Genomic DNA, 8,179 nt, shown 5'->3' with positions numbered 1-8,179 from the left:
AAGGTTTCTTTTTTCTACTCCATTGCTTAAACTCAGTTGCTTAGTTAGCAAATTGTATCTATCTATATTACTGTCATTCCCCAAGTTTACTCTAATTAAACTTGCGAATTGATGGCTAGGGCTGTGTTTTACAGAATGTCACATGCCTGGTGTACACATCAATCCCTGGCAGGTAACAATTACTTTGTAAATGTTTATGTAATGAATTCTGTATTAGTTTCTAGGGCTTCCAAAATAAATTACCATAAATTTGGTGGCTTGCAATGACAAAAATGTATTCTATACCAATTCTGACAACCAGAAGTCTGAAATCAAGATGTCACAGGGTTGGTTCCTTATGGAGGCTCTGAGGGAGAATCAGCTCTATGCTTTTCACCTGGCTCTATTGGCTTCCCAGCATTTGCTGGCTTTCCATGTAGAAACATCACTTCAGTGGTAGATACATGTGGTCTCTGCTGACATCTTTATACCATTTATTTCCCTGTGTCTCTGTATGTCCTATTCCATCTCATATCAGAACACTCTCATTGGATTTAGGGCCCATTCTAATCTATTATGATGTCATGTTGAACTTTACCTTAATCACATCTGCAAAGACACTATTTTCAAGTAAGGTCACATTCTGAGTTTCTGGATGGGCATGAGTTTTTAAAGACTACTTACTGTTCTATCTACTATAAATTTCACACTGAGTTATTTTGCATAAGGCATTTCTAACTTGTAGGAATTTTTGCATGACTCATTTTTTTTAATGTTTATTTTTGAGAGAGAGAGAGAGAGTCAGAGTGCAAGGGGCAGAGAGAGAGGGAGACACAGAATCTAAAGCAGGCTCCAGGCTCTGAGCCAGCAGCACTGAGCCCGACGTGGGGCTCGAACTCACGAACCATGAGATCATGACCTGAGCAGAAGTCGGACGTGCAAGCAACTGAGCCACCCAGGCACCCCTCATGACTCATTTCTAAGAAAGAAGACTAAAGTATCAAAATGTAAAACAAACAAACAAACAAACAAACACCCTCAAAATACTTAAAGTATAAATTAAAATGAATGATAAGGTAACAAAGAACTTTCTGATGCCTCCAGCAAGAGCAATTTGCGGAGTGTGAAACATATCCACTGACATACATTGAGGATATAAAATGGAACAAGAAATGAGGTCTAGTAGTAAGACAATTCTTTAAAGATGCTGGTCTTACCTCAAGTATGAGGATAAGTATGATAGTGTTCTATTAGAAGACTCCATAGAAGAAGAGAATCCATAAATAGGTTTCAATCTATTATATAATAATGTTTTAGAGATTATATATAACAGATATATTTAGAGAGTATATACATGTATTTAAAGATTACTATATATATATATATATATATATATATATATATATACACACACACACACATATATAAATATATGTAACACATATATGTTACTCATAAATATACACATCCTATTCTGTTTTTCTGGAAAACTTTGACTGATACAAGTATTGAATGAGAAATAGAAAGGTGTATACAATGTTTCTGGAATTGAAAGATAGTTTATATAAACTGTTTAAAATCTTTTTGGAGTGAATACTTGAAAATAGAATGCAAATTTCCATTAATACATTCCTATGAAACCAAGTGTGCAATCATAAAATAATAATAACCAATAAATAAGAGCTTTTTATAGGTTTAACACTGTTCTAAGAGTTCTATACAAATTAAAACACTTAAGTCTCACATCAATCCTAAAATGTAGGTACTATTATCACATATTCCTACCTTATAGATGAAGAAACTGAGACAGAGTAGTTGCATAACTTAACCAAGGTTTTATGACTAGTAATAGAGCCAGACTCTGAACCCAGATATTCTTGAAACAAACCCCACATCCTTAAACATTTCTATAGAGTCTCTCCACAGAAGGGCTGTGCTCAACTGGACAGGAGGCAGGTGGGTAAGAGTCTTCTATTCCTGATTTGCAAGAATACTGCTTTATTTAATAGATGATAGGTATATTAGTTAGGATTCTCTAAAGAAACAGAGCTAATTGGATATATATAGAGATTTAGAAAGGATTTCTTATGAGGAATTGTCTCAGGCAATTATGGAGGTAGAGCAGTCCCACAATCTGCTTTCTGTGACCAGGAGGCCCAGGAAAACCAGAGGTATAGTTCCAATCCAAACCCAAAGCCTGAGAACCAGGGAAGCCCATGGTGTAAGTCCCAGCCCCAGTCCCAGTCTGGTGGCCTGAGCACCAGAAATGCTAATGTTTGAAGGCAGGCATAGATAGATGTTCCAGTTCAAGCAGAAAGAAAATTTGCCCTTCTTATGTTCTATTCAGGGCCTTCATGGACTGAATGATGACTATCATATTGGTGAGGCAATCTTTGTGAATTCAAATACCAGTCTCTTCTAGAAACACCCTAACAGAAACATCCATAAATAATGTTTTATCAGCTATGTGAGTATCCCTGAGCCTAGTCAAGTTGACACATTAAATTAACCATCACAAAAGGGGTTCCATGTAACTAGAAAGTGTAAAGAGGCCTTATAAAAGTACTATAGAAAATAGGGTCTTTTTACATGGTTCTGGTGTTAACTGAAGTTTTACAAGTAAGGACTGAAGGGAGATACTCATAGCAAAAGAGAATTATAAAATGTGTCTGAAGCAGTTGTCACTAATTTAATCTCCTAGAAGGTGATTCTGCTATTATGACAATTTTTACGACAGATTAAACTCTACTAGTTTTGATGTTTTTTTCTCACAAGAGATGGATTTTGAGTACTTAGAAAGCTTTCCAAGAGAAATTATATTAAAAATTGTATAAATGCAACATTATGATACAGTGATGGTAGCTGGAGGCACTCTCAAAACTGGCAAAATTTGTTTCCTATTGCAAAGGACGAGATAACTAAAAGATGGTACTGAACATGTAGAAGCTTATGGGACATTCATCCATCATGATCTCTCTCATCTAGAAAAGTCCTAAAGTAAAATTTCTGGTGGCCATAAAGAAAACTATATGAGTAGTGGATTCATCAGTATCTAGCAGCCACTGACATTTAAATTCCATGGTCAACTTTTAATCATTACTTTCTTAGAGACTGAGGAAAAAGTAGTTACCTGGCATGAATATGTGTAATGCATAAATAAATTGCAACCTGCAACTGAAATTCCAGTGCCTCATGGTAAAAGAAACTCATACATGCTAAACTCACATCAAGGCAGTAAAGATCGTTGTTATTACAAGTGTAGTAAAATACAAGGGCCTTAGTGCATTGTGCCAGGTGACTTGAGGGTGAGATCAGATAGCAGTGACACCACTATGCCTGACCTGTCTTTCAAGCTTTATTAGCTTAATTTGGGGTTAATGAGGAGTGAAGGCATCTAGAGGGGAGACCTTATTGACAGTCACATGGAAAGCAACATGGCATTGTATTTAGTTGTGCAGGATTTAGAGTTAAATTTGGTATGATTTCTACCTCTAACTCTTACTGGAGGGTAGTACAGACAAGCCTCTTCTGTAAAATATGGATAACAATGCCTCTCTCTAGAGGCATTCTACCTAGATTCTGCCTACCAAGGATTCTATGGTAGAACCTCCTTTGAAGGCTTAAAACCCAAGGGCTGTGCATTTCTCTTTTTGCAAAGCTCATAGTTGAAGCTGGGTCTGAAAAATTTAATACTTCATGTTAAAATAAATGCCAAAGGGCACTGGTGTAACATGGACACAGTTCCATTCGTCATCACTGCTTCCTACAAAGAGATACCTGTAATATAGAGTGCATGAACGCTTTTATATATATTATTTTTGAAACCGTGATCATGACTAAAGTAAAAGAACTAGAACAGAAAGAGGGCTTACCTTTGATACTGTGCATGATTTAATTTACATTTTGCAGCATGTACCTTCCTTACTTCAGATGGCATCAACATTGGAACAAATGAACTTTTAAAAAAGTTACAGCACATGAAAGACAAAAGGAAAAGGCCATCCCGGACAGAAAAGGAAAAAAATGAAAGTGGAAAATACTTTCTTGAAATTCAATAAAACCTCATGAGGAGACCTGCCAGTGGACAGGAAAAAAATGAATAAAAGCTGATTTCTTACAGTTACAGTTGCAATGAAAACTGATACAAGATCGTTCAGCTAAAAAAGTAAATGCAACTTGAGGAAAGATGCACAGGTTAATGGTAGAGAACTTCCAAGACCGCAACACCAGACAGAGCATTTTTCTAACCCAGAGAATTTGCATCATGATTAGAAACCAGTGAAATATGAATTAGTGATAAAGATACTTGCACGAGGATGACTTTTAGTAGGATGGGTTGAGTGAGAGGTCCCAGTAACAATGGAGAAATCAAAGAAAATATCAATGTTCCATATGTAAGTTAAAATTGGTTTTTAATTGCACATAATGAAGAGCAGACTTCATTCAACTAGAATAATTTCCTTGGAATTCTAAAGAAAGAGGTTGCCCTTAAAATATACAACAGAATGGGGCGCCTGGGTGGCGCAGTCGGTTAAGCGTCCGACTTCAGCCAGGTCACGATCTCGCGGTCCGTGAGTTCGAGCCCCGCGTCAGGCTCTGGGCTGATGGCTCGAAGCCTGGAGCCTGTTTCCGATTCTGTGTCTCCCTCTCTCTCTGCCCCTCCCCCGTTCATGCTCTGTCTCTCTCTGTCCCAAAAATAAATTAAAAATGTTGAAAAAAAAAAATAAAAAAAAATATACAACAGATTTAATATTGATATATGCTATGTTGGAGTCACCTTAAGTAAGCAGCAGGGAAAGTGTATGTTGAGGAATATTAAAAATAAAGTTCTCATATAGTAAGTCCTGAGAAAACTATGGCTCTTATTTAATAAATTAATAAAATGGTACTAAAATCAGAGAAAGTTAATAAATATTATAAACATTGTTTTTGTTAACTGTACTCAATGTTTTAGAATGTAATTTTATCTATTATCCTAAGTCTGTTCTACGTAAACAGAAGGTAAGATGTAATTCATAAATTTGTGAAAATATGTATAATTGTATCATGGAAAAGGAAAAATTAAATTTCAATATATTTTTAATAATAATAGTAAACCAAGTCATAATTCATTGGAATAAATATGAAAGTTACATTGAAATAAATCTAATTCCTCTTATTTTTTTTTTCAAAAAAACTGGTGAATTCAGAAGTGGAGAGAGCATGAATTAAGGAGACAAGCAGATACAGGATCAAATGTGTTAAGTATCAAATGACGTAATATATAAAACAGTAAATATATCAGAGTAAATATAGAATTTACTGTAGCATTTTCCATCTTTGTTGTGCAAAATATTAAGGGTGTTTCCTTATTTTTTTGAAATGAAAGAACGGGTAGTATTGTTCAATTATTAAGCATGAGAAAAAAAGATATATAAGCCATAATCCTATTCACACTTTCTGAAAGGGGAAACGTAAATAAAAGAACACTACTAGATATTTATCCAAAGGATACAAGAGTGCTGATTCCAAGGGGCACATGCACCCCAATGTTTATAACACTATTGACAACAGCCAAAGTATGGGAAGAGACCAAATGTCCATCAACTGATGAATGGATAAAGACAATGTGGCATGCATACACACACGCGCGTGCGCGCGCGCACACACACACACACACACACACACACACACACACGCTGGAATATTACTTGGTGATCAAAAAGAATCAAATCTTGCCATTTGCAACAACATGGATGGAACTAGAGTGTATTACACTAAGCAAAATAAGTCAATAAGAGAAAAACATTATTTCACTCATATGTGGAATTTAAGAAACAAAACAGATGAACATAGGGGAAGGGAAGCAAAAATAAGATAAAAACAGAGAGGGAGGCAAACCATAAGAGACTCTTAAGTACAGAGAACAAACTGAGGTTTGTTGGCAGGGTGTTGGGTGGGGGATGGGCTAAATGGGTGAGGGGATCGAGGAGGACACTGGTTGGGATGAGCACTGGCTGTTATATGTTAAGTGATGAATCACTAACTTCTATTCCTGAAAACATTATTACACAATATGTTAACCTGGATTTAAATTTAAAAAATAACAATTTAATAAGTAAAAATATGCAACTGTAGTTCATTTATTCTCCCTTTCCCTCCCCTCTTCCAATACAAACACTGTTGTCCCTAACTTCATCTACATACATGAAAATGTTACCAAAAGTGTATGCCTAGGGGGTAAATTGCTACCCCAAAGAATGCGTGCATCTTCATTTATACTGAATATTGCCAAATTCTCATAAAAACATTTTACCAATTTACCTCATATAACATCTTCCTCAATGTATATTAGCAATTTATTAAAATTATTCTTCTCACAGCCTTTCTCAGTTGGGGTTTCTTATCTGAATCACAGAACACAAAATGCAGTGAGTGACAATCTTCTCAATTCTCCCAAGGATGGAATATAACTAGTGCCGTTTTAAATGAACTGGAGAGAAGTTAATTCATTACAAATGTTCAAGGCCTTAAGGGATTCTATCTTAACACTCTCCTGAACCCTGATTGAAAAAGTTGTATCATGAGTGGTAAATGATAAAATGATATCCTATTGAAGAGCTAATTTGCATTTTGCTCATTAGAAATGAGTTCCACTCTTTCAATTCCTATATGCCAAGTTTTTAATTAGGCTTAAAACACTACCTACCTTAAAGTACCAAATAATACTCATTTCAGCATCAATCCTACTCCACTCTAACCTGTTCTGCTCATTTTTTTTTCATGATACTCCTGCATTTAGATTCCTACATGCATATCTATTTCAAATGTATTTCAAAATGCATTTTCCTTAATTCTACTAATTTTTTCACATTTCATATACCTGAATTAATGATGTCTCTTAAAACTAATTTATGAAACAAAAATTTCATTTTCAAAGGATAGATATAACTAAATAGATATGTCTCACAAATTAGAAAAATGAGGAAACATGGGACTATAAAACACATGAACACTTGTTTTATATAAAGCAGTCATTTCAGTTAACTTAAATAAGTACACTCATAGGGTTTATCATTAATTTAAATAAGTATACTTGTATGGTGGTTTTTGTATATATACTATCTATCTATTTATCATCTATCTATTATCTATCTATCTATCGAGGGATCTCTATTTTAAACCAAAAAAGAGTAAATGGTTATTGAATTCAGTAATAATTATACCTTTGTAATTCCACTTGCAGCCTTTTATATTTAAAGGAATAGAAATGAATTTAAGAACTCTTTATGCCAAAAAAATCATTAAAATTAATAAAAATATGAGAAACAGTTTCATACTACAGGATAAATGAAATATTAATTCCTTTAATAGTTCTTGTGTTTTTAAAAACTAAGTAGAAAAAGGGCCATATGAGTACAGAGATAGAAGGCATCCATCTACAAGCTGGAAAGATAGCTCCCACCAGAATTCAAATTTGGTGGCTTCTGCATCATGAATTCTTGCCTCCCAGAACCATGAAGACTACTTATGGTAGCCTGAGCAGACTAACACATTTATAAATGCTTTAAATGTGCTGGATAAATCATCTTCAATCCTAATTTTTTTAAATCAATGACTTTAAACTAATGGGATGTTTACTAGCCCTAATACTAATAGCGAAAAGATCAACATGAGGATGGTTGCTAATAAAAATCCTATTGTAATTGTTCTGAAAGTTATGTTAAAAAACAGTTAAAAGAAATCAAGAAAATAAATAAAATGTATTCTACAGAGGAAGACCAGTAATACGTGCCATATGATTTTCACATTAAAAAAAGGAGCCATCTGTAGTAAAACTAATGAAATAGTTTAGTAATGTGATTAGTTAAAAATTACATATTGAGAAACTTAGACTGTTCTCTAAGCAAATCATAGAAGTGTAAAGGAAAAAAGGAAGACGTGTATATGGGTGACAGACTCATGAAAAGATGTTCAACGTCACTCATCATCAGGGAAATACAAATCAAAACCATGATGGGACACTCCCTCACACCTATCAGAATGGCTAAAATTGTTACAGGAAACAACAAATGTTGGCGAGGGTGCAGAGAAAGGGGAATCCTCTTACACTGCTGGTGGGAATGCAAACTGGTACAGCCAGTGTGAAAAAAAAATACGGAAGATCATCAAAAAGTTAAAAATAGAACTACCCTCCAATCCAACAATTGCACTACTAGGT

Source organism: Neofelis nebulosa, chromosome 12 (assembly GCF_028018385.1).
Source record: "Neofelis nebulosa isolate mNeoNeb1 chromosome 12, mNeoNeb1.pri, whole genome shotgun sequence".
Classification (NCBI taxonomy): Eukaryota; Metazoa; Chordata; class Mammalia; order Carnivora; family Felidae; genus Neofelis; species Neofelis nebulosa.
The sequence above is the reverse complement of the archived record's forward strand: the minus strand, read 5'-3'. Positions refer to the sequence as shown.